The 20582-nt window shown below is 43.1% G+C and overlaps 2 protein-coding genes and 1 pseudogene across 11 annotated transcripts in view; all 3 read left to right on the top strand.

Annotated features, from left to right (window-relative positions):
• Positions 1 to 9384: 9384 nt before the first annotated feature.
• Positions 9385 to 9664, top strand: LOC138929752 (bolA-like protein 3 pseudogene; annotated as a pseudogene).
• An 8479-nt stretch (positions 9665 to 18143) lies between these two features.
• The window catches only part of LOC138419223 (zinc finger protein 665-like), a 33031-nt gene continuing 30592 nt past the window's right edge, over positions 18144 to 20582 (top strand). For 2 of the 10 annotated variants that reach the window (XM_069551780.1, XM_069551785.1), the window contains exons 1-2: positions 18212 to 18285; positions 19675 to 19744. The gene's annotated coding sequence lies outside the window, so the exon portion shown is untranslated. Of the gene's footprint in view, positions 18286 to 19674; positions 19745 to 20582 lie in introns of all 10 variants that reach the window. The other 8 variants (XM_069551782.1, XM_069551775.1, XM_069551783.1 and 5 more) reach the window with 8 other exon arrangements.
• Positions 18223 to 20582, top strand: part of LOC138419220 (zinc finger protein 665-like) — a 127776-nt gene continuing 125416 nt past the window's right edge. Inside the window, exon 1 of the mRNA XM_069551725.1 lies at positions 18223 to 18285. The gene's annotated coding sequence lies outside the window, so the exon portion shown is untranslated. The remainder of the gene's footprint in view (positions 18286 to 20582) is intronic.

Genomic DNA, 20582 nt, shown 5'->3' with positions numbered 1-20582 from the left:
CATCTATTTCCCATGAAGTGATGGGACCGGATGCCATGATCTTCTTTTTCTGAATGTTGAGCTTTAGGTCAACTTTTTCACTCTCTACTTTCGCTGTCATCAAGAGGCTTTTTAGTTCCTCTTCACTTTCTGCCAGAAGGGTGGTGTCATCTGCATATCTGAGGTTATTGATATTTCTCCCAACAATCTTGATTCCAGCTTGTGCTTCTTCCAGCCAGCGTTTCTCATGATGTACTCTGCATATAAGTTAAATAAACAGGGGGACAATATACAGCAGGGTGACGGACTCCTTTTCCTATTTGGAACCAGTCCGTTGTTCCATGTCCAGTTCTAACTGTTGCTTCCTGATCTGCATAAAGGTTTCTAAAGAGGCAGGTCAGGTATTCCCATTACTTTCAGAATTTTCCACAGTTTCTTGTGATCCACACAGTCAAAGGATTTGGCATAGTCAATAAAGCAGAAATAGATTTTTTTTCTGGAACTCTCTTGCTTTTTCCATGATCCAGCAGATGTTGGCAATTTGATCTCTGATTCCTCTGCCTTTTCTAAAACCAAATTGAACATCTGGAAGTTCACGGTTCATGTATTGCTGAAGCCTGGCTTGGAGAATTTTGAGCATTACTTTGCTAGCATGTGAGATAAGTGCAATTGTGCAGTACTTTGAGCGTTCTTTGGCTTTGCCTTTCTTTGGGATTGCAATGAAAACTGACCTATTCCAATCCTGTGGCCACTGCTGAGTTTTCCAAATTTGCTGACATATTGAGTGCAGCACTTTCACAGCATCATCTTTGAGGATTTGAAACAGCTCAATTGGAATTTCATCACCTTCACTAGCTTTGTTCGTAGTGATGCTTTCTAAGGCCCACTTGACTTCACATTCCAGGATGTCTGGCTCTCGGTGAGTGATCACACCGTTGTGATTATCCAGCTCATGAAGATCTATTTTGTATACGTCTTCTGTGTATTCTTGGCACCTCTTCTTAATATCTTCTGCTTCTGTTGGGTCCCTACCATTTCTGTCCTTTATCGAGCCCATCTTTGCATGATTTGTTCCCTTGGTATCTGTAATTTTCTTGAAGAGATCTCTAGTCTTTCCCATTCTCTTGTTTTCCTCTATTTCTTTGCATCGATCACTGAGGAAGGCTTTCTTATCTCTTCTTGCTATTCTTTGCAACTCTGCATTCAGATTCTTATATCTTTCCTTTTCTCCTTTGCTTATCAGAACTAACCAGTTAATATAGTAAAGTTGTAGGATATAAAATTAATACTCAGAAATCCCTTGCATTCCTATATACTAACAATGAAAAACAGAAAGAAAAACGAAGGAAACAATCCCATCCACCTTTGCAGTGAAAAGAGTAAAGTACTTAGGAATAAATTCACCTAAAAAAACAAAAAGACTTTCGTATATAAAACTATAGGACACTAATGAAAGAAAGATGACACAAATAGATGGAGCAATATACCATGTTTATGGCTTGGAAGAATCAATATAGTGAAAATGAGTATTCTATGCAAAGCAAGCCAGAGATTCAATGCAATCCTGGTCAAGCTACCAATAGTATTTTTCACAGAGCTAGAACAAATAATGTCAGAGAAACACAAAAAACCTCAAATAGCCAAAGCAACCTTGAGAAAGAAGGATGCAACTGGAGGGATTAACCTTCCTGATTTCAGACTGCACTGCAAAGCTACAGTCATCAAGACATTATGGCACTGGCACAAAGACTGAAATATAGATCATTCGAACAATATAGAAAGCCCAAAGATAAATCCATGGACCTATGAACAGCTTATCTTTGACAAAGGAGGCAAAAATATACAATGGAAAAAAGACAATCTCTTTAACAAGTGGTGCTGGGAAACCTGGTCAACCACCTGTAAAACAATGAAACACTTTCTAAAACCATACACAAAAATAAACTCAAAATGGATTAAAGAGCTAAGTGTAAGACCAGAAACCATAAAACTCATAGAGGAAAACATAGGCAGAACACTCTCACAGCAAGATCCACTATGAGCCACCTCCCAGAGTAATGGAAATCAAAACAAGAAGAAACAGATGGGACCTAATTACACTTAAAAGATTTTGCATAACAAAGGAAACGATAAGCAAGGTGAAAAGGCAGCCTTCAGAATGGGAGAAAATAATAGCAAATGAAACAACTGACAGTTGATCTCCAAAATATACAAACACTTCATGCAGCTCAATTTCAGGAAAATAAACAACCCAATTAAAAAGTGGGCCAAAGAAATAAACAGACATTTCTCCAAGGAAGACATACAGATTGCTAACAAACACATGAAAAGATGCTCAATGTCACTCATTATCAGAGAAATGCAAATCAAAACCACAATGAGGTACCAACTTTTTCACTCTCCTCTTTCACCTTCACCAAGAGGCTTTTTAGTTCCTCTTCACTTTCTGCCATAAGGGTGGTGTCATCTGCATATCTGAGGTTACTGATATTTCTCCCAGCAATCTTGATTCTAGCTTGTGCTTCTTCCAGCCCAGGGTTTCTCATGATGTACTCTGCATATAAGTTAAAAGAGCAGGGTGACAATATACAGCCTTGATGTACTCCTTTTCCTATTTGGAACCAGTCTGTTTTTTTATGTCCAGTTCTAAGTGTTGCTTCCTGACCTGTGTATAGGTTTCTCAAGAGGCAGGTCAGGTGGTCTGGTATTCCCATCTCTTTCAGAATTTTCCACAGTTTCTTGTGATCCACACAGTCAAAGGCTTTGGCATAGTCAATAAATAGATGTTTTTCTTGAACTCTCTTCCTTTTTCCATGACCCAGCAGATGTTGGCCATTTGATTTCTGGTTCCTTTGCCTTTTCTAAAACCAGCTTGAACTTCTGTGAGCCATCTTGGAAGCCCCAAATAACAAGGCAGTCAAGGAAAATTATTCAAAGAGATAAACCAACCCACTGTCTATCCTCAGTGTAAAATACCCCATGTAACCCATGGCCAGTCTCTTCCTTGTCCCAAATGAGTGTTTAAAATTAAATGAGGCCTTTGTGTGTGTGTTTTTTTAAAACTCACAGATTTGTTTCCCTTTTGATTTTTTTCTGAATCTTAACAAGCTAAAATGAGTCTCTAAGTTTTAATATAAATATTCTGATTCTAGCATCAAAGTAGGTAAATGAAAAAAAAAATCCATTTTAGGATGTCATACATACCACCCTACCTGAGCCTGAGGAATAGATATATAAAAGGTTTATAGTTGTGAAATTATTTTAAATTATTATTTCAATATTTGAACTTAAGTTTGTCTCAAAGACATGAAGTAGTTTTTTCTTGCTATTTTCAGTTCTTTCATTCATTTTTATATCCACATATAAATTCACACTGAAGATCACTACAGTGTAATGACTTTCTTCATTCCTAATACATAGCAATGTGTGTTCTTAATTTCACAGCCACTGTGCAGCTATACAAGGCCATGAGAACTCTTTTGCCAAATAAGGTGTGAGTAATGCATTACTCCTCTCCATGACTATATCTTTATAACTTATAAATAAATCACCTAGATAATGTTCTAGCAATCCAGTGGTTAGACTGATCTTTTATTCCCTGGGGGCTGGAATTCAATAGTTGTTTGGAGAAATAAAATTCTGCAAGCTGCTGCTTTTTGTTGTTCAGTTGGTAAGTTGTGTCTAAGTCTTTGTGACCCCATGGACTGCAGCATGCTAGGCTCCTCTGTCCTCCATTACCTCCTGGAGTTTGCTCAGATTCATGTCCATTGAGTGAGTGATGCTAGCTAAGTGATGGTCTCTGTCTCCTTTCCTTTTTCCTTCAATCTTTTCTAGCATCAGGGTCTTTTCCAGTCAGTTAGCTCTTTGCATCAGGTGGCCAAAGTATTGGAGTTTCACCTTCAGCATCAGTTTTTACAATGAATATTCAAGGTTGATTTCCTTTAGGATTGACTGGTTTGATCTTGCAGTCTAAGGGACTCTTCAAGCGTCTTCTCTAGCACAATTCAAAAGCATCAATTCTTTGGTGCTCAGCCTTCTTTATGGTACAATTCCCACATCTGTACATGACTACTGGAAAAAACCATAGCTTTGACTACACATACTTTTGGCGCCAAAGTAATGTCTCTGCTTTTAAATCTGCTGTCTAGGTTTGTCATAGGCTGCAGTCACCATCTACAGTGACTTGGGAACCTCAGAAAATAAAATCTGCCACAGTTTCCACTTTGTACCCATCTATTTACCATGACTTGATGGGATCAGATGCCATGAACTTAGTTTTTTGAATGTTGAGTTTTAAGCCAGGTTTTTCACTCTCCTCTTTTTACCCTCATCATGAGGCTCTTTAGTTCCTCTTCACTTTCTGCCATTAGGATGGCATCATCTGCATATCTGAGGTTGTTGAGATTTCTCTCAGAACTCTTGACTCTAGCTTTTGATTCATCCAGCCCAGCATTTCTCATGATGCACTCTGCATATAAGTTAAATAAGCCGAGTGACAACTTACTGCTTTCCTAATTTTAAACCAGCCAGCTGTTCCATTTCTAGTTCTGTTGCTTCATCTGCATACAGGTTCCTCAGGAGACAGGTAAGGTGGTCTGGTACTCCCATCTCTAATAAATTCCCATAGTGGGTTGAGGTCCACACAGTCAAAGGCTTTCGAATAGTCACTGAAGGAGTAGTAGATGACATATTATTGAGCCATTAAAAAATGAAGATTTTTGCCACTTAGGATAACCTGGATGAATGTAGAGAACATTATGCTAAGTGAACTAAGGCAGAGAAAGACAGCTATTGTATGATCTCACTTACATGTAGAATCTACTAGAGCGAAAGTCAGTAACAGCCAATAGGGTGGTGGTTTTCTGGATCTGGGAGTTGGGGAAGATGGGAAGATGTTAAGGTATGAACTTTGAGTTGTAAAATGAGTAAGTTCTGGGGAGCTATGTGCACCATTCTAACTGTAGTAAATTCTTCTATGTTACTAAATACTTTAAATGTGCCAGTAGCGTAAATCTTAAGTGTTGTCACCATACAAAACATGGGAACTGGGAGTTGATGGATGTGTTGATGACTGGATTGTGATAAATATTTCACAGTGTATACATCTCTCAAATGGTCACATCATGCATGATAAGAATACACATATCCATTTGATTAGTTCTATCTCAGTAAGGCTGGAAAAGAAGAAAGTAGGAGGTGGGCTGGGTTTGCCACCTTTAGTGGTGTTCAACCCAGTGTTTCCCATGAGATCCATGAAGCATTTTGTGAAACCATGTATGGTACCCCCTGCCCTATCAGACGTCCTCAGATACTTGTGTGGGTCCTAGTCCCAGGTATGTTCACAGTGCAGCAAATCTGATCGGGATCCTGCATTGAGCACCAAGGCTCTTAGGCTCCACTTCTGAGACTGAGATCAGCCCCAGGGATGAGGAGGCCACTCTGTTCTGAGTTGGGATGGACCAGGGCCTGCTCTGTGATCTGAAGGGACTTGTTGGGTCAGCTGAGGTGCCCCCTGCTGCTGTGTGCACGAGGCCTCACCAGGAGGGGACTGTGATCTGAAGGAAAGTGTGGGAAAGCTCCCAGGTTGGTCTCTGTGTGGGAATTGCCTTTCCTGAGTCCCTCCTGAGACAGTGGCCACAAAGGACTGTCTGTTCCCCATGGTGAGGGTTTCCCTGTATGTGTGGTTGGAGCTCAGGAAGGGGGAATGTTGATCGTAGGCATTAAACAGCATGTTTTCAACTTTCAGTATCAACCTCGGCAGGATTCCTGAGAAGAAACTTGGAGGAGGGGAGAAAAAGAGTCAAGAATGGCTCTTTCTTAGGTAAGGTCATATTCTCAGTTGATTCTCAGTCTGTCCTTCCTGAAATGCCCTTACTTGGACTTGCTAAAGGTGTCTGACTCTGAAGAATCCTGTCTGACTCCTGTATGTGCAGACTCACCCGGGGCCTTCCCTCACGGCCTGTAGTCTCCACTTAGATCCTGTCTTCCCATGACCCGGTGACCTGGCCCTTGTAAGAATGCTCCCCTGGGCACCGTCCTGGGCAGGGCTTCTTACCCACGGGTTGGAGATGGGGTCTCAGTGCTGTTGGGCAGCAGGAATTGCTTAGGGCCCATCTGGATGCACTGTCTGCTCCGTGTCAACCAGGGTAAAGAAGCTGCACGTGGACATCAGGTATTAACACTCAGAATATGTGGTAAAATCTGGAAAAGAGGCCAATAAGGGGAAATCAGTGCTGACTATTTATAGTACATTTAAAACTAAATGAGGACCTCCTTGAAAATCTTGCTGTTTGGGAATGGAATGGAAAGTGCAGAAAGAGACCTCAGGGCTAGGGGGCTTTTCATTCCATCATTTATTTTTCACTATGAAATCCAAGTTCACTGGTATTTTTTTTGTCTTCTTTGTCACATGGTGCAGCTTGCAGAATCTTAATTCCCTGAGTATAGATTGAACCTGAAACTCCTGAAATGGAAGCCTGAGGTCTTAACCACGGGACTGCCAGGGAAGTCCCCAACTTTACTAACCTTGCTTGATTGTTTTATTGTGGAATTAACAAGTAAACTTTGGATTTTGTTAGTAACTTCATACCTAAAATTAACTGCAGATAAAATTATTTTTTTACAAAAATTATTTATTTAGGTGTTCTGGGTCTTTGTTGCTGCTTGGTCTCTTCTCTAGTTGCCAGCCGTGGGGGCTGTTCTCTAGTCCTGGTGCATGCAATTCTCATTGTGGTATCTTGTTGCAGAGCATGGCTGTATGAGGCTTGGGCTTCAGTAGCTTCAGCACATGGGCCTAGTAGTTTGGGCTCTTGGGCGTTACAGCACAGGCTCAGTAGTTGTGTCACTTGGTTTTAGTTGCCCCGAGGCATGTGGCATTATCCTGGAGCAGAACCCATGTCTTCCACATTTGTGGGTGGATTCTTTACCATTGTGCCAGGAGAGATGCCCTCATATTATTTTTGAATATAGGTATTTTATAGAGATTGCACTCAAAGTATTCTATATATGTTTTTTATACGTATACTACCTTTTCTTTTTTTTTTTATAATTAATATAGTATTAGAGTTGAGACTTCCGCATTGGTGCAGTAGATAAGAATGTGTCTGCCAATGCAGGGGATATGGGTTTGATCTCCCTGGTCCGAGAAGATTCCGCATGCCCAGGAGTAACTAAGCCCATCCACCACAACTACTGAGCCCATGCTCAAGAGCCTGTGAGCGGAAACTGCAGACCCCATGTGTTGCAACTACAGAAGCCTTGTGCCTGCAGTCCACCTGCAACCTGTTGTAACAAGAGATGCCACTGCAGTGAGAAGCCCACTCACCACAACTACAGAGTATCCCCCGCTCAGTGCAACTAGAAAAAGCCACACAAAGTAACAAAGACCAGCACAACTTAAATAAATAAACATATTTTTTTTTAAAAAGTAGTTTGACAAACTTAAGTACAGTTGATTCATTTTCATGGCCCCAGAGATGCTGAAATACATATGACTAAACGTGATAATAGGAAAATGATTTAAAAATGTGTCAAGAGGCAACTCTTCATTTCAGTCAATTGTGTGTTTACATGTGCATGCACGTGTGCATGGATATGCAACTCCATGGTTTTATTACAAAACATCATCTCATAAATAAGCTTTGTAATTTTTAACAGTTGAATATATTATGTACCCGTAAATTTTTTCTACCCCAGCACATGAATGATTTAAACAGTAATAAGATTACTGATATTGTGTGTGGGGGGGGAGGGGTTGAGGAGTGACCCTATACAATGACCTTTTAAGGCCTTCCATTGCTCTTCAAATTCCTTGATGTTATTTTAGTTTGTTCAGGGAACTCTTACTGATGGACTTTTATGCTCTGTTACTTAACCGTTTGATTCCTTAGGTTCAAAGGAATTTGACTTGACTTTGCTCCGTCTTCTTTTAGTATACAAGGGGACTGAGTTCTAACTCAGATAAGATGGTTTGGGGGGTACAAGTCCACCATATTTTTGGTTTGCTGACTTTCTGAATAAAGTCATTATTCCTGCCCCAGCAACTCGTCTCTCAATTATTGGCCTGTTGTGTGGAGAGCAGTAGAAGCTTAGAATGTGTACTAAAGGAACAATGCGGTTTTCATCAATTTTTAAAGATGTATTGCTCTTTTTGGCCATGTGATGCAAAGAGTGGACTCAATGGAAAAGACCCTGATGCTGGGAAAGATTGCAGGCAGGAGAAGATGGTGACAGAGGATGACATGGTTAGATGGCATTACCCACTCAATGAAGGCAAGTTTGAGAAAACTCTGGGAGATAGTGAAGGACAGGGAAGCCTGGTGTGCTGCAGTTCATGGAGTTAGAAAGAGTCAGATTCGACTTAGCAACTGATCAACGAAAATTGCTCTTTTAAAAGCAATGGTTAGTAAACTTTGTCAATTTCAAAAACAAAACCAAAAACAAAAAAACAAGGTACTGATGGAAGTTCCCATCACATACCTTAGTCCTCCAGTCTCAGACTGTAGGTTTTGACCTTGTGTCTCTGGAACTGAGCCATGTGGAAAGAGGAAAAGTTGTGATACAGGATGTCACTGTAAAATGGCATATTTTCCCCAGGGATAGTTTTATATTTATTTTAGTTTTCAGTACAGAAAGAAATCCAGAAAAATTTCTTGTTTTCTTAAGATGGTTAAATTATTCTAATGGCAGGAAATGTTCTGCATCCAATTACCGCCCTACAAGAACTCTTCAGAGACCCAGGTTCCCAACCCCTGAAGTGCCAGGAACAGGACAGGCAAGAACCTGCTGACAAAAACATTTATTTATTTATTTATTGCACTTGAAACTATGTGGGTTATTTTCAAGTACCCTTTGGTATTGATTTCTCACATAGTTTCACAGCAATAAGAGAGCAGGCCCTGTATGATTTCAATACTCTTTATTTAGGCCATGAAACTTTTGCACCTTGTTTTATGTCATGTTCCAGTGTCTCCTGGTTAATAGTCTATGGGAACTTGAGTAAAATTTGTATCCTGCTCTTGTGTGAAAAGTGTATAAGTCTTAATCAGGTTGAATTGGTTCACAATTCTTTTCAGGTCTAGTATATCCTACTTTCCTGTCCATTCTATTAATTTTTGAGAGTTTAATATTGAAATTCCAACTGAAAATCTTAATTTGTCTACGTAAAAATTGTAATATATAGTGGAACTGTCTAACTATTTGGAAAGCCTCATGTAAATGTGTTGTCATACTTTCGTAATTTCAAAAAATTTTAGAAAGGAAAATAAAATCTTTATTGAAACTTTTCTACTTGTTAGGAGGACATAGCCTAGTTTCCAACATACTGGTCTCCAAAGTTATAAGCTTTTGCCTTAAAAGTGTATCGGGGGACACAGCGACCTGGAAAGGCCGGCCGCCTCTGCTTGCATGGCTGCGTGGAGCCCCGCTGCAGCAGTGCTTCTGGTCCGCGGAACCCGCCAGCTTCCTCCTCTCCACTGTGCCCAGTGTATGTTTTCCTCTCATCCTGAGGGGGAGCGCAAAGTGACCCAAGTCCTCAAAATTCCCAGGAGGCTGTGTGGAATGTATAAAATTCAAATTAAATCGGAAGAATTTAAGAAGAGAACTGTCTAGCAGCCAACAGGCACTAAAAGAAGAAATCAAAGCTAGGCACGGATTGCAGATTTTTAAGTCTGTCCCCAAACACTGACCATACCCTGGGCTGCTTAGATCTTGTTGCTAAAACACTGGATGAATCTTACTAACAGGGGCTTCCCTTGTGGCTCAGAATCCGCCTGCAACGCGGGAGACCTGGGTTAGACACCTGGCTTGGGAAGATCCCACGCAGAAGGGAAAGACTACCCACTCCAGTGTTCTGGCCTGGAGAATTCCGTGGACTGTATAGACCATGGGGTCGCAGAGTCGGAAGGACTGAGCGACTTTCACTACTACCACTGTTCTTTCCTCAACATATGACAGAAAGTTTATTTTATTCATAGACATTTCCATATTGTAAGTATAGAAGAATATGCTATCTATTTAGACGTTAAAGGCAACAAACTTAAAAAAAAACAGGCTGTAATTTATGGGGCATCACATGGCTGTTAAACACCTCGCGGCCCCTTCTCCCGTCTTGTCTCGCCCCGGCCCTCGCCTGCAGCGATCCGCCCAGCCCCCCACCCGGAAGCTCCGCCTCGGAATCCGCGCGTGCGCACTTTCCTGCGGAAGCGGAAGGCCGCGAGAGGAGGTCGTCGGGCGGCCCTTGAGGTTTTTTTTCCCAGTGTGAAGGTGTGCTGCGCGCTTAGCCGTCCAACCGCCCTCGCCAGCCCATCTTCATGGTCCCGCTGGTTCCGCGGCAGTAATATCCCAACACCCCGCCGTCCGCCCCAAATAAACCCAGAGGCCGCGGTTGCAGGTCGAGTGTTCGAAATCGCTCTGAGGCTTGTCCTTGCCGTTTGCTTTTCGGCCTTCGGCCCCAGAGACACCGCCTTTCGGGATATTTTCCTGCTTAAAACTTAACCGTTAGTACCTACGCCTGTGCCCTGTAAAGTCCCCGGGCGCGAGGGGGATTCGGGCACGTCCACCTCCACCGCCTCACCCTGTCGGCCCCTGGAGGTCGCCTCGGCAGCCCCGCTCCCGGAGAAGCTGCGTCCTCTCCCCGGTCCTGGGATTCTGGAGAGCTCGCCCGGCCCGAGACCTCTCTGGCTCCCACCCTCTCTGCCCCCCGGTCTCCTCAGGCCGATCGTTCTGCCCCGCAGGCCTCGCTTCCTGGTCAGTCCCTTTTCCTCACCCCTGGGCTGGACGTGTGACACCCAGTGTTTTTCCGTCACGAGTCCGTCTCTTTGGAAAAGGTGCTCTTTTGTTAGGCGGGCGTTTCATTTACTCATCATTTCTGTAGATACGTGGGCAAGGGGGATCAGAAGAAGCAGTGACTGAGAGTGAAAGGCAAACTCAGAAGTGGAAAACAATGAGAGAACCCACGGGGTCGCCCAGGATGGCTGAGGCAGTTGCAAAGGGATGGTAAAATGAAATAGATTTAGCTCTTAAAGTAGCGGGTGGGTGAAAGAATAATGGACAAAGGCGTGGGATCTCCAGGAGTTGGAGACAAGGAAACAGGGGCCCCGCGTCTGCGGTAGGAGAGCTGAAAGGGGTGATCCTAGAAGAGAAACAGCACAAGCTGTAATCAAGATTGCCGGGAGAAATATCAATAACCTCAGATATGCAGATGACACCACTCTTATGGCAGAAAGTGAAGAGGAGCTAAAAAGCCTCTTGATGAAAGTGAAAGTGGAGAGTGAAAAAGTTGGCTTAAAACTCAACATTCAGAAAAGGAAGATCATGGCATCCGGTCCCATCACTTCATGGGAAATAGATGGGGAAACAGTGGAAACAGTGTCAGACTTAATTTTGGGGGGCTCCAAAATCACTGCAGATGGTGACTGCAGCCATGAAATTAAAAGACGCTTACTCCTTGGAAGAAAAGTTATGACCAACCTAGATGGCATATTCAATAGCAGGGACATTACTTTGCCGACTAAGGTCCGTCTAGTCAAGGCTATGGTTTTTCCTGCAGTCATGTATGGATGTGAGAGTTGGACTGTGAAGAAGGATGAGTGCTGAAGAATTGATGCTTTTGAACTGTGGTTTTGGAGAAGACTCTTGAGAGTCCCTTGGACTGCAAGGAGATTCAACCGGTCCATTCTGAAGGAGATCAACCCTGGGATTTCTTTGGAGGGAATGATGCTAAAGCTGAAACTCCAGTACTTTGGCCACCTCATGCAAAGAGTTGACTCATTGGAAAAGACTCTGATGCTGGGAGGGATTCGGGGCAGGAGGAGAAAGGGACGACCGAGGATGAGATGGCTGGATGGCATCACGGGCTCAATGGACATGAGTCTGAGTGAACTCCGGGAGATGGTGATGAACAGGGAGGCCTGGCGTGCTGCGATTCCTGGGTTCGCAATGAGTCGGACACGACTGAGCGACTGAACTGAACTGAACTGAACTGAGAAGAGAAGGAAGGAAGCCTAGACACCTGGAGTGCCCTAGAGTGGGAGTGTAACAGGGAGAGAAGGGGTGTGACTAGAAGGCAGAGAGGGAGCAGAGTTGGAGAAAGAAAGAGACAGATGTATAGATGTTTAGGACAATTAGAAGGGTAGGGGGAGAAGAGGAGCAAGAGGAGAAACAAGTTGCTGAGGGGGGCAGGAGAGGTTTGAGGGAAGAAATAGGAGGGCAGAAACAGCATCCTACCTGAGGCAGTGGACACCAAAGGAATGTTTCACATAGTGAGGTCTTCCTGTTTTTCTCGTTGTGGCAATGAAGGGGGACGTTGATTCTAAGCCTTAAGCAGCCTGTTTTCCACTTGCCAGATCAACTTCTAAAAACTTAGATTGTCTGAGGAAGAAGCTGGGAAGAGGAGGAAAAAAGGCAAGAAAGGAGGAATGGCTCTTTCTCAGGTAAAATCATATTCTCAGTTGATTCTGTCTGTCCTTCCTGAAATCCCTTCTTTGGACTTACTAATCATCTCTGACTCTGAAGTATCCTTTCTGACCCTGGTACATGCACACTCACCAGGGAACTTCCCTCAGGGCCTGTCGTCTCCACTCAGATCCCATCTCCCCATGACCCAGTGTCCTGGACCTTGTGTGGAGGGCACCATCCTGGGCAGGGCTTCACACCCACAGGTTTGAGAAGGGGTCTCATTGCCTTTGGGCAGCAGGGATTACCTCGGGTCCTTCTGGCTGTGCAGTCTGCTCTCTGTCAATCAGGATTAAGAAGCTGTGGGTGGAAGTCAGGTATTAACATGCAGAGTACCTGGTAAAATATGGAAGCAGTCCTAAAAAGGGAAATTTGTTCTAAGGTAATTGAAGCTAAGTGAGTGAGTCACTGACTTCAAAATCCTGATTGGAAATGGGATGGAAAATCCAGAGTCAGGTATCAGTGGTAGTGTGCTATTCCATCATCTGTTTGAAACTGTGACATGAATCTAAATCTCTGAGAGCTGGAAATTCACTTACATTGCCTTCATTCTTCAGATTTTGTCTTTTCACTGTGTTCATTTTGTGGTTTGGCACAGAGATGTTTTTACTTTTGATGCAGGTGAGGTTTCCTCTTCATTGTTTAACCCATAGATTCACCATTTGTTATGGCAGCTGTCTTTTTTCCACTGGGTTTTCTTAGCATCCTTGTCATTAGATTTTAAATATATGCAAATGTTTATATGCATATGGTTATATTTTAAATATAGGAAAATATATGCAAATGGTTATTTCTGAAAATTCACTTCTGTTCCCTTGGTGTATAAATCCGTGTTTATGCCAGTACTACACTATCTGGATGATATTGTGTACGGCTTGAAATTTTAAAAAGGTTGGCCTTCATCTTTCATCTTTGTACTTATTGAAGAGTACTTTTGCAGTTTATGGTCCCCTTGAGACTCTTTATGACTTCTGGCAAGTTTTTTCTATTTCTGCAAACATTTCTATTGTAAGTTTCATAATGAATTCATTAAATCTGTGGAACACTTTGAGTAATTTGGAAATATAGAGTACTGAGATTTCCAGTCCATGACTACTAGATTTATTTGTTTATTTTGGATTTCTTTTAGAAATGGTTAAGTAGTTTTCAGTTATATGTTTCACCTCCTTGGTGAATTGTTCCTAAATATTTCATCCATTTTTAATACAATAGTAAATAAAATTTTTATGTGATTTTCTTTTAACATTGTTCACTGTGTATAGAAATGCAGCTGATTTGCACGTTGACTTTTGTATCCTGCAAGTTTGCTAAAATTGCTATTTGATGTGGCAGGAGGTTTTTTGTGTCTGTGTGGAATCTACAGTGTATACACAAAAGACCTTGTCCTCTAGGGAAGAAGGTAACTTTCTAATTTTTCACTTTGGGAAGCTTTGATTTCTTTTTCTTGTCTAATTGCTCTGGTTAGGGGTTTCAGTCCTGTGTTCAACAGTGATGCAGAGTGCACGTCCTTGCCTTCTTCCCAATCTCAGAGGAAAAGTTTTCAGTCTTTCAGCATTGAGAACAATGTTAGGTGTGCTCTTTTCGTACATCATATATTTTAGTTTGAGATACTAGTTTTGAAAACAAAACAGAACCCCCAAATGGATGGGAATGTATCAAAAGTGTGAACAGAGATGAGATCTCAGGGCAGAGAGGAAAGCACAACATTAACAGTGGTTGGAAACTTCTTGTAATGGTACATAGAGATGAGAGCTTACAGTGAACAACGTTAGATTCATTATCTACGAAGAAGAAGATATAGTTTTGGGACCAGGGACCAGACTTGATCACTCAACAGCTTTTGTGTAGCAGAGTTTTATTAAAGTATGAAATAGGACAGAGAAAGCTTCTGACATATTACTTTCTCAACTGGTTATTACAGTAAATCAAAAGAATGTCTCAAGGTCGTAAAGGTCTTATCAGACCCATGCCCAGAATTGACATTTCAAGATGACAGGATTAGTCAGAAGGTTCTCAAGAAGGAGAAACCTGTCCTCAAGCAGGACACATTGTTGTTATATTATCTTCAGTTCAGTGCAGTGGCTTAGTCGTGTCTGACTCTTTGCGACCCCATGAATCGCAGCACGCCAGGCCTCCCTGTCCATCACCAACTCCCGGAGTTCACTCAAACTCATGTCCATCGAGTTGGTGATGCCATCCAGCCATCTCATCCTCTGTCGTCCCCTTCTCCTCCTGCCCCCAATCCCTCCCAGCATCAGAGTCTTTTCCAATAAGTCAGCTCTTCTCATGAGATGGCCAAAGTACTGGAGTTTCAGCTTTAGCATCAGTCCTTCCAAAGAACACCCAGGACTGATCTCCTTCAGAATGGACTGGTTTTATCTCCTTGCAGTCCAAGGGACTCTCAAGAGTGTTCTCCAACACCACAGTTCAAAAGCATTAATTCTTCAGCAATCAGCTTTCTTCACAGTCCAACTCTCACATCCATACATGACCACTGGAAAAACCATAGCCTTGACTAGACGGACCTTTGTTGGCAAAGTAATGTCTCTGCTTAGTACAGAGTTTAAGTGGAGTTGTTTTGTTGTGTAATTATCAGCTCTGGGCTTAAAGAAAAAACTTTGTCCTTTTCTCCTCCTTGAGAATTCCAGGCCACTTTCTATACTCTTTGAGAGCCCCAGACCCCTTTCTCCTCCTTGGGTACCCCGGACTTCTCAACCTACCTAGGAATTGACCCTCTTAATTCTTTGACCAAAGAGAAGTTTGTTTATTAAAGTCCCAGAGGAAGCTTAACCTTTCCCCGAGTCCTCAGCCTGTCCTTCAACATGTATCATGTGTTCTTTCACCCGCCAGTGGTGCTGCAGCTCCATCAGACACAAAGGCAAGGTTTGTATCCGCAACACTCGCCGTCTCCCTGCTGTGAGCTGGTTGTTCTTGAGTGTGAGGAGCATGAGGTGGGCCGCCTTGCCCCCTCTTCTTTGTGGGCTTGGATCTATCGGCTACTCTATTCTTAGTCCATATAGATCAGAGCTGATGCCCCAAGCGTCTAACCCCTGATCCGGTGCTGCTTTCATCGCAGTTGTCATATTTGGGAGATAGAATCGGCAAATGGGAAAGTACTGGCTGCTCTTTAATTCTATCTGGCCCCTCAGAACCTGTAATGAACCGTCTCAGTCCCTGTCTGCCTCTGGAGATCGCTCAGCCGTTTCTGCTGTTCTCCTTTTGCTGCCATACATGTCAGGGTGTGTGGAATAGGCTGGTGGGTTGGGTCTTCTGTGCCTGTCACTTGGGAAAACTGTAGGGACAGCAGTCCAATAAAGGGAATACGTGTGACTCTTTCAGGCGCTTAGCTTGGCATCTCTGGGTGGACCAAATAGTCCCATCTCAAGGTCTTAGGATATGAGACCCCCACATCTCATAGTTTTCCACTCTTGTACTGGTCTATCTAGTCTGGGAGACTAGACTAGAGAGTGTAGACTCTTCCTGACTTTGCTTTCCCCTTAGTTTGTATTCTTTTTCCTTTTAAATTTGATTTTGAAGTATGTGGCTCTAGGGTCTGAAGTCATGTCCAGGTTCTTTGCTGTGGTAATCCGCCTGTGTTTATGGGGCAGCTCCTCCTGGACTCTCTGTGGTGTGGGTTTACTGGGTAAGAGAAAATTTTTAAAGGAGAATACTTTCCCTTATTGGTTGTAATATTTTCCTGCTGCATACAGAATTACCACTTGAAGCTACTTAGTATAGTGGTCAGTGTGTTCTGTGATATGAGAAAGTATCTGAAGACCTTGACCTGTACATCTTTTTCTGGCTTTGAGTGATGTCACTGAAGCCCATATGAAGGGCACTGTGATAGTGTTGTTCACATGTACTATCACCATGCCCTTTGAGCCTCACCAAGAGGTGTAGGAACTTCTCCTGACAAGGGTACTGTCCAGGTTCACCCTCATATTTGTGAGGCTGTTGACTAAACTGTTGCTGATGCTGCATGCTTGTCACCTGGATGCTCTTGATCATTCTGCCTCCACACTTAATTTTGTAGCAACTTAATGACAGAGCTTATGTAGTGGAGTGATAACTTCAGTGATGAACCATCATTTGTGTTTTTTCAAGGCATAGCTACTTTCCTTTTTTTTATATTTGTATGCATTATAAATGATGGTCTTTTATTTTTGTCATTAAGTTTCTATTTTATGTTACTCTTTGTATTTTATTTGCCATGTGTGGGATGGTTGGTTAAGAAAGCTCCCCCACCCCATGGTGGAATTGGTGATCAGTACATTTTAGAGTTCTTTATGTATTCTTGATGATTTAAACTATTTTCTTTATCTATTCTTGATGATTTAAACTATTACTGAATATATGCTTGGCAATTTTTTGGTAATATAGTGTACATTTGTTTTTCACTGCTGAGGATGGTTTACTGCACAATATTTGATAATTAGGATGTGTGCAATTTACCTCTTTTTATTTTGTTGGTGTGAGCTTTTGGTTTGTATCTGATAAATCATTGGTGAATCCACTGTCAAGAATCACTTTTAGGTTATCTATATGAAATTATGAATGCTAGGCAAACATTGTGATAATCGTTTCACAGTATACATATCAGTTAATTTTTTTTCTGTAGCTTAAACTTACACAATGATGTTTGTCATTGTAAGAGTTGCTTATACAACCCCCTTTATGTCACTGTTTAAAGAGTTGGGTTTAGAAAGGGGAAATAATTAAAACGTGTTGGATAAAAGAAATAATTAGGCAGTTTATGATCATTTAAAGTGTCTTGCTCTTAAAAGGCTGTGGTTAGTGACCCAAATGATCACATCCCTTAAGTCCTCCATCTCAGACAGCCAGATACTAACCTTGAGTTTATTGAACTCAGCACTATGCTAAGTTTGCTGTTTTGTAGGGTATGAGTAGGGAATAGCCCATTTCTAAGTTATGAGCAGCCTAGATAGCTTTTTCAAAAGCAGAGACATTACTTTGCCGACTAAGGTCCGTCTAGTCAAGGCTATGGTTTTTCCTGTGGTCATGTATGGATGTGAGAGTTGGACTGTGAAGAAGGCTGAGCGCTGAAGAATTGATGCTTTTGAACTGTGGTCTTGGAGAAGACTCTTGAGAGTCCCTTGGACTGCAAGGAGATCCAACCAGTCCATTCTGAAGGAGATCAACCCTGGGATTTCTTTGGAGGGAATGATGCTAAAGCTGAAACTCCAGTACTTTGGCTACCTCATGCGAAGAGTTGACTCATTGGAAAAGACTGATGCTGAGAGGGATTGGGGGCAGGAGAAGAAGGGGACGACAGAGGATGAGATGGCTGGATGGCATCACTGACTCCTTGGACGCGAGTCTGAGTGAACTCCGGGAGTTGGTGATGGACAGGGAGGCCTGGCGTGCTTCGATTCATGGGGTTGCAACAAGTCGGGCACGACTGAGCGACTGAACTGAATTGAACAGAGTTTTGTATTTGTAATATAGAGACTAGTCCCATTCTTGTTTCTTAAAACTGCCCAAGTCCCCAGATTCCTGAATTGCTTCAGCCTCACTAGCAGGATCTGAGCAGAAAATGCTGTGAAAAACAGCTTTTTATTGAGAATAAACCCTTTTAGTCTTAAGAGGAAGTATCTTGGCTTCCGACATAACTTGAAGCTGTTACCTGAGCAGAGGGTAACTTAATGGTGTCAAGGTAACAGGCCCCGCCCCTCTCCGCGCCCCGCCCCTCCCACGAACTCTGCGCGCAGCGGGTGCTCGCCCCGCTGTTGGTCGGAAGCCGCGGCTCTAATACAAAAAGCCTTTTCCCGCAGAGGCGGAAGTCGGAGAGCGCGGAGCCGAGGTCCCCGAGCGGCGCCTACGCTTCCTTCTAGAGTAAGTTTGCAGAGCTCGCCACCCCGCCAATCCCCACCTCCGCGCCCGCTCACTCGTCCTCATGGTGTGGGAATTGCCAGCGACCTGAACACCCTGGCACCTGGTGCTCGGCCCCGAATAAACGCTGCCGCTGCCGTTGCGGCCCAGTTATCTTTTTGTTTGGGTTTTAAGTGTTGCTGAGGCGTTTCGGCCCTCGGTGAGTGTAGACACCGCCTCTGGCTACATATTCCTGCTTAAAACCCCTTTTGACCTCTGGCCCCGCCAAGTAAAGCCGTCTCTTGCGAGTTGGAGTCGCGCCCGCCGCGTTGCCTTCTCGACCGCTGGAGGCAGAGCCCAGATAGGCCGCGCGCCCTCTCCCGGTCCTGGGATTCCGGAGAGCCCGCCCCGCTCCTGCGCCCCCTCCCTCCCAGCCCCTCTGTCCTCGCTTCTCCTGAGCCGAAATGGGGAAAGAAGGAGGCAGACATAGGTATGGATTTTTGAAAGACTCAGGAAGGTTGGAGATAGAGAGCATTTCGAGGGGGAACGAATTGCAGCCGCCTGGGACAGGACACTGTGAGGGAGGAAATAGGACAGGAGCAGCAGGAGAGCAGAGGGGGAGAAAAAGAGACACGGAGACCCAGATGAAATAGGGAGCTAGGTGAACAGAGGGGTAAGCTCGATCCAGGTGTGGCCAGTTGTTTGGATACAGATGATTTTTTCAGTTATACAGAGGAGGCTGAGAATTTCAAAACTCTTGTCTATAAGGCTTGTGTCTTTTTTTATTAGTTGTGGCAGAAGATCACTGTCATTTGCAAACCCTGTTGAGCCTGGGGCAGTGGTTTGACTCACTGAGATGTGAGTGACCCTCTTCCCTTGTCCTGTCATAAGATAGAGGTCAGGGAAGAAGAGACCTGGGGCAGGAAATGACTGACTCTAAAATGTCACTCTGTGGTAGCTTTTCTTTTTTAATGAATTTTTTTGGCTGTGCTGTGCAATGGGCTCAGGAGTTGTGGCTCCCAGGTTCTAAAGCACAGGCTCAGTAGTTGTGCACAGGCTTAGTTGCTTGTACTTGTGGGATCTTCCTGAACCAGGGAGAGAACCCATGTCCCCTGCATTGTCAGGCAGATTCTTATCCACTGTATCATTATTGGGTAGCATTTTTAAAGGAACACTTTTTTTAAAAAACGGATTCACATTTTCTCCTTTCTTTATGTATGGTGCTTTTTGTGTCTTGGAATAGGTCTTAATACATTCCATTTCTGTACTCATTTTTAACTTCAGAAATAAGCTTTTTTAGTTTCCAGTATTCTACTCTTATCATCCTTTTCTAAATATGATTATTCTCCACATTTTTTTAAACTTTAACACCAGATTTTTAGATTAAAAATAACTCTCAGGTTTTTGTTTCAGATTTTTTTCAGATTCATTCCTTGCCTGAGTGCTTTCTTCCCTTCATCTCATACATTTGAAATTTTCTTTGGTGAGTAGTAAATCATCTTAGACTATTTTGTGCCATACTTAGCAAAAGTGTCACCTCGTTTATCAGTTCTAATGAGGTCAATGAACCTAGAGCCTATTATACAGAGTGAAATAAGTCAGAAAGACAAATACTGTATATTAATGCATGTATATGGAATTTAGAAAGATGGTACCAGTGATCCTACATGCAGGGCAACAAAGGGAGACACACATGTAAAGAACAGACTTTTGGACTCAGTGGGAGAAGGCGAGGGTGGGATGATTTGAGAGAATAGCACTGAAACATGTAAATTACCATATGTAAAATAGAATGATCAGTGCAAGTTCAGTGCACGAAGCAGGGCACCCAAAGCCAGTGCTCTGAAACAACCCAGAGAGATCTGGTGAGGAGGGAGGTGGAAGGGGGTTCAGAATGGAGGGGCTGCTTCTGCTGCTAAGTCTTCTCAGTCGTGTCTGACTCTGTGCGACCCCATAGATGGCAGCCCAACAGGCTCCTCTGTCCCTGGGATTCTCCAGGCAAGAATACTGGCATGGGTTGCCATTTCCTTCTCCAGTGCATGAAAGTGAAAAGTGAAAGTGAAGTCGCTCAGTGGTGTCTGACTCTTAGAATCTTAGCGACCCCATGGACTGCAGCCTGACAGGCTCCACCATCCATGGGATTTTCCAGGCAAGAGTACTGGAGTGGGGTGCCATTATAGTCACTAGCAGTCTGTTAATGAAGGAAAGGAAGGTTTTAAAATGGCACCAGGGCCCTCATCCATAAAATGCATTTTGGGATAGTCTTGGCACCAGATGAGTCATCCCAGGCCATAAAATGATTAACTTGAATCTTGTAGAAG

Source organism: Ovis canadensis, chromosome 14 (genome assembly GCF_042477335.2).
Source record: "Ovis canadensis isolate MfBH-ARS-UI-01 breed Bighorn chromosome 14, ARS-UI_OviCan_v2, whole genome shotgun sequence".
Taxonomy (NCBI): Eukaryota; Metazoa; Chordata; class Mammalia; order Artiodactyla; family Bovidae; genus Ovis; species Ovis canadensis.
Note: the sequence above shows the minus strand (reverse complement) of the source record. Positions and strands in the feature narration are given on the sequence as shown.